At 36.8% G+C, this 6251-nt stretch overlaps 1 long non-coding RNA gene across 1 annotated transcript; it reads left to right on the forward strand.

The window, feature by feature from the left end:
- The first annotated feature begins 541 nt into the window (after positions 1 to 541).
- On the forward strand, positions 542 to 1845 carry LOC114459077 (uncharacterized). The gene is made up of 4 exons (XR_003673212.1): positions 542 to 585; positions 1208 to 1309; positions 1492 to 1632; positions 1709 to 1845. It is a non-coding gene; the product is annotated as an uncharacterized LOC114459077 (long non-coding RNA).
- Positions 1846 to 6251: the final 4406 nt, after the last annotated feature.

A 6251-nucleotide genomic window follows, 5' to 3' on the forward strand; every position in this document is an offset into this window, starting at 1 on the left:
TGCGAGTTAATATGGCAAAACAGAGGTAAATCAACATAGTTAGCCATGTTGTCACGAGCCGGTGCAGCTCTAATTCTCCTTTTGCACAATTTTTCATCGAGTTATGTTTGATATGCTTGATTTGAATATTTGTATTGTTTATATAGTTGGTTTAGTGTTTTGTTAATAAAAATATTTATACTGTATTTTTTATTTTATTTATATTCTACACTTTGTTTTGTTTAGAACTATTTATTTTCTGTTTTTCATTTATTTTGTGTGCCATATTGTTAACATTTTCAAAAATAAACAGATTGATGTTCATTTTATTATTTTTTTGTTAATTTCCATTGATTTAAAAAAAAAAAAGTTAAGATAAGGGTATCAATAAGAGCAGTAGTATTGATACATTTTTAATGATACCCATCTCTAGTCTCTAACAAGAACAACATTTAATTCAATAGTCTGTCTGCTAACATCAATTACATTTGCTATCACTTTTAAAAACCTTTTAATTTATTTTTTCAGTTGCAGTCGTGGTGTCAACAGTCAAGGGTGGCTTGCTACAACAGAGCAAGGAAGGCATATTACTGTCATAGGAGAACGGTAAGTTTTACAATTGGTATGTAAATGCATAAGTTGTACCATTTGTTTTAATTTTACTTTTGTACACATTCCCTCCGCGATGCATTTTGCTTTGTTGTTTTATCATCCATTACGTTGGTGCGTTGTCCCGGCCCTAGTACCCATGTGTGTTTCGGAACCCAACTTTGCAAATCTGTTACAGCTATGTGCGCGTGTCTTCATGTGAAAGAAATAATAAACTTGAATATAAAGTCGAGCATAGTGACCATCGTTCTTTAGCCTGTGATTTCGCAACCAAGAGACATAATGGTGATTCGTAAGGTGTCGATCTGATATGACTGGAGTGGACAAATTTAGCTTGAGTACTGAATGACTGTCAGAGTTTGAGAGTTTATGTGTTTGCATTGATGTATCAGGAAAAACAAATTATAAAATATAAAAATGCTTTTTGTATATTCTTGGGAAATGGTTTGATAAATATATTAGTAGGTTTGTCTCTGTCATGCTCTATTATATTTTTTTTTGTTGCTGTTGACTATTTTGTCATTGATACTGTATTTTTACAAATAACTTTTTGATTTTTTTTAATCTACTTAATATAAACACACCTTGGGTTTATGATAATTTAGTTTTGTTTTTGTAGGCTTTGATATGCTGGTTCCAGTAGAATACCAGACAGTGAGCAAGTGGGTCAAGGTGCCAACGACAGACGATGTCTACAGCTATTCAGGCTTTATACAAGAAGGTAATGTGACTGTATTTGTTTTCAAATCTATTCATTTTAGCATTCTCAAATTGACCATTTTCTATGTCGCTAATTTCACATGGTAAGTACAAAACACAAATCTACAATGATCTACCTTATGTCTGATTGTTTAGGAAAATGTTTGCGTTTCTTGTTTAATGCAGTTTTTCTTCTTTTGCTAGTACGCCAAAAATTCAATCTGCCAGAGTCCACAACCTTGATCTTAAAGGACTCTACAGAAGTAGAAGTGGATCCAGACATATTTGATGAACTTCTGAAGTCTGTACAGGTGTCTTTAAAAGCCTTCACTAAAGATTCCAACGGTGAGAGATGAAAGTAATTTTCTACTGTATCACCTTCATTGCTTAATCTGGCTGCACATCTGTTTTGTTTTCTTAGATGACAAAACTGAGGATTTGTCTCCAGATCCTCCAGTCTCAGAAGCTTCATTCTCAGACAGTTCATTCTCTGAGTGGTCTCCATCACGTGCCTCTATTGCATCATCTGGTTCAAGTTCAGATTCGACAATAATACTGAAATCAACCAGAGCTCGGAAAAGACAAACACTTGAAGGACCGTCTGACAGCACTGTAGCCAGAGATGTAAGTGTTTTTTTTTTTCTTATATATATATATATATGTGTGTGTAACAAGTTCCAAACTTGTCCCATTCGGGAATCCAACCCTGGTCGCTGTAATGGCAGTCCAACACTCTACCGAGTGAGCCAAAGGGATATCCCCTTGGTCAAGCCAGTAGAAGCGAATGCAGACATTAACCACAGGTTATATATGTTTTTTTTTTTTAGTACTATATGTGTTAAATGGATGTTTTGGATTGTTTCAGATTGTCCAGGCAGACCTACAATCAAAACCAGGTGGCGAGAAAATATTCAAAGAATATGACCAAAAAAAATGCCTTTCTGATGGCACAAGAAGAAAAATGGTGAACATACTTGCGGCTGACATGGTAGAGACTCACGGGTAAGCAAACATGCACTTAAAAAAACGTGTTTGCTTGTTCATTTAAGGTGGCCATTTACACTAATTGAATTTGAAATAGTTTTCACTATTTTGACCAAAACCATGTTTCTTTGTAGTTTTGAGTCAAGCTTTTTACGAGTATACATTGTTTTTGTTAAATTTGTTTTTAATTGAGATTTATAATGTCTTCTCAGGAGGATCCCCCCAACGAAGGTCCGCATATTGTATGCTCTTGGTATAATAATGTTGTTTCCAAACTTAAAGGACCCAGATTCAAAGAATGGATACAGTAAGTATGTATGAATTAAATTCATTTTATTATGTTTTTTTTAATGTTATTCTCTCAAATGCTTTTTTGCATTTAATTTTTATATGTACTAATAAGGGGTTTCAGACGACACGTAAGTTACAGCATTCTACAGGTCTGTAATGTTTTATTGAGAAGTAAAGTTAGCATTTCAGTTTTGGATTGTAGGCTATTGATGTAAACTGAAAACCAGCTATCTGTTTGTAGCATTCTGTTTTTGTTTTGTTATGTTCGTGAAGGCTCTTATTAGTCCAGACCGTCGTGAAGTTTAAATTGTCAACTGGACTGATTTGGTTGAGTTGAGGACGTTTCACTTTTATTCACAGAAACATCATCTTAGCTTTTGTGGTCTGACCACAAGAGCTAAGAAAAAGCTATACCCAGTCCAATTGATGATTTAACCTTCACAACAATTTATTTTTTAGGGTTAAACACTCATAATCCTGTTTAATCATTTAGTAGTGTAATTTGTCACAAAATCTGGACTCACCAGAGTATTTTTCTTTGTGTTTTTTTTTTTTTTTTTATAGGAACACTTCTATGACCAACAGAGTGGTCTCGGCTACCTGGCGTATAGGCTGAAAACTGTCCAGCGCAACTCCCCTGATGACATAAAGACATCCAAGTCTTCTTTTCAAGAGGGCCCAAAGACTCCTCGTCCAATAAGTACAACTGAGAGGCAGCTGTCTGGTGATGAATGTAAAGAAGCCATGTCTATGATGAGGCATTCTGCTGACAAGAAGATCGTCCAACAAAAAATGATGGCAACATTTCAGCATAGACAAAAGGTGGTTCAAGATCCAGCCACAGCCTCCAATGTCCTGGACGTGTTCCCAAGATTCTTGGACACCCCTGGCTTGGTAAAGCAAAGACTGCATTTTTGCATGCATTAATGATGCAATATGATACAATACTATTTTAATAATTTCAGATTGATCAAGACTTTACACTGCTGTTTGGGGAGGAACTCTCCGGGAAATTCCTTGCCAGGTGGCTAACATTCTTCAAACCAAGAATAATTTCAGATTGCAAAAATCTAGCTCAAAGTGCTCACCACGTTGACCTACTCTTGTCTGCACAGAAGATTGATGGTGGTGGTAAGAATAAATTGGATATATTTTAATATGAATATCATTTCAATATGTATAAGTAATGCTTTTTTTTGTCAATTCTTCCTAGTTTGGGACTCTGAGGTGGCTGGTCTCCTTTTGCTTCTTCATCTGCTGCCTCCAACATCGAAGGGTCGTAAAACATCAAAACAGAGTTCCTCCGATGCAGTTAATCGACTGGTGAGGTTTCTAAAGATACGCCCCCTTTGAATAATTCACTGTGCTTTAAAGCTAAGGTATGTTAGATTTTTTTTTGTTGGTGTATTTCATGAACAAGACCTGTCTCCAGCTATTAGTCCACATGTTCAAATAAAATAATGGGTGTTAACACTGTTTTGTTTAATTTTTTACATTTACAAATGTACTTTCTTTGAATCATGTTCTTGAAGCCAAAACAATCAGAAAACAGAAAGAGCCAGTCCTGAAGAGATCTTTAAATAATTTAGCATCTGCTTTCTGATAAGATAATAAAACTTTAACATTTTAACTGTTTTTAAAATCAAGATTTGAAGGATGCTTGTTTACCTCAGATGTTTGTTAAATATATCGTACTGTATATTTTGCCTTATTTTGTGGGTTGTCTGTTTTCTATTTTTATGATGCAGGTGGGGCAAAGCATGGCAACCTTCATCAAAGATACTGGTTCTGTTCAGCCCTTTCTTCTGTGCGTTGGGGAAAAAAAGAACAGCCTGCAAAATTTCTACATCGTCCTGGATCAGAAAGTCATCCCTTGCTCAGTGCAGACCGTAGTCGCCGCCTTTGATGAGCTCTTCAAGGCTCACTTCGCTTTTGCTGTGTCCTACGATGAGGCGCTGCTCAACTTCTACACATTCATTCAGACCACAGTGTACGGCATTGACACTGGCAGCATGAAGGAGAGCCCGCGAGTCAAGGAAATCTGAGCAAGACTTCTGAATACTGAACTTTAAGGTACACATCTTTGCCTGCATGGAAAAATGCAGGGATACTCTCGTTGTTCATTGTTATTTAGACATCTGAAGTTTCAGCATGGTTTGTACCCTGGGAGGTCGTTGCGTTTGAAATGTGGAGAACAAGGATGTTCATTTGTGTTTTGCACTTATTCTGGTTATCAACGGCATTTAAATCGAGCTCACAAAGACTGTGTTGATTCAGGTGGGGACAGTTTTGAACCTTTAGCTATAGTTGGACCCTCTACATCAGAGCCAGTCAATGTGGATCCTCCTGTGACTGTCATGGCTCCCATTCCAATTGAAAGAAGACAAATACTGGACATGTGCAGCTCTATAGTTGCTCAAGTTCAATCCTCAGGAATCCCAGAAAGTACTGTCCAATCTTTAGTTGGTTCAATGGAGGAACTGGTCAATGACATCCACACACATACAAAAGAAACTGTTGTTGAATGTTTATCATCTGGTGCATCGAGTGAAACATTGGGAAAGGTTCAGGAATGTTTTGGCCAACTGCAGAATCCATTTTCATGTCTTAACACAGAATCTAAAAGAATGCGATATTTTGAGAAAAAATGGAAAATAGTTGAACCTGTAGAGCATATTCTTGGTGTCTGCTTTGACCTTCGTAGAGACAAGACAACAGGTGCATACAGGTAAGTTCCTGTCAATGATAAATTCATGTATGTACCCATTATGGGCTCACTTTCATCCATGTTTCAGAACAGTGAACTGTGCAGCAGTTTTATGAAAGCAAAAATCCATCAGGAGGGACTTTACAGAGATGCTAATGACGGTTCTTATTTCAGAAATCATACTTTATTTTCACGGCAAGAATATGCACTTCAGATCCAGCTCTACTATGATGATTTCGAAACTGCTAATCCCCTGGGCTCAAAAAAAGGTGTGCACAAACTTGGCTGCATTTATTTTATATTGAGAAATTTGCCACCTAAATTAAATTCAGTGTTGATGAACATTCATCTTGTTGCTCTCTTTCACTCAGAGGACTTAAAAAAGTATGGCTTTGATCCGATTCTGAAGCCCCTTGTTGATGATCTAAAGGTTTTGGAGACTGAAGGGGTGCTGCTTCCGTTTTCTGCTTCCCCAGTTAAAGGTTCAATTTTTCAGGTGACGGGTGATAACTTGGCTTTACATGGCCTGTTTGGCTTTGTTGAGTCTTTTAGTGCCAATTATTCTTGTCGCTTTTGTTTAACTGATAAGACAGAGTTGCAGACCGTTTTTAGTGAAGATCATCCCGGTTTAACTTTACGTTCAGAAGACCTCCATTCACAACACTGCAGTGCCATTCAACATAATCCTGCACTAGTTCATACATATGGTGTCAAAAGAACCTACCTACTCAATTCCCTTCAGCTGTACAATACTTCAAACAATTTTGCAGTTGATATAATGCACGATCTATTGGAAGGGGTGGTGCAGTATGAGTTGAAGCTTTTGTTTCAGTACCTGATTAAGAACTTCATATCCTCAAATTCATTGTTGGAGAGAGTTATGAGCTTTAACTATAGATACACTCAGAGAAAAAACAAACCAAGTGTGTTAAAATTGGATGATAATGGCAAAGATCTTGGGCTCAATGCCATTCAGTCTTGG

Source organism: Gouania willdenowi, unplaced genomic scaffold (assembly GCF_900634775.1).
Source record: "Gouania willdenowi unplaced genomic scaffold, fGouWil2.1 scaffold_258_arrow_ctg1, whole genome shotgun sequence".
In the NCBI taxonomy this organism is placed as follows: Eukaryota; Metazoa; Chordata; class Actinopteri; order Blenniiformes; family Gobiesocidae; genus Gouania; species Gouania willdenowi.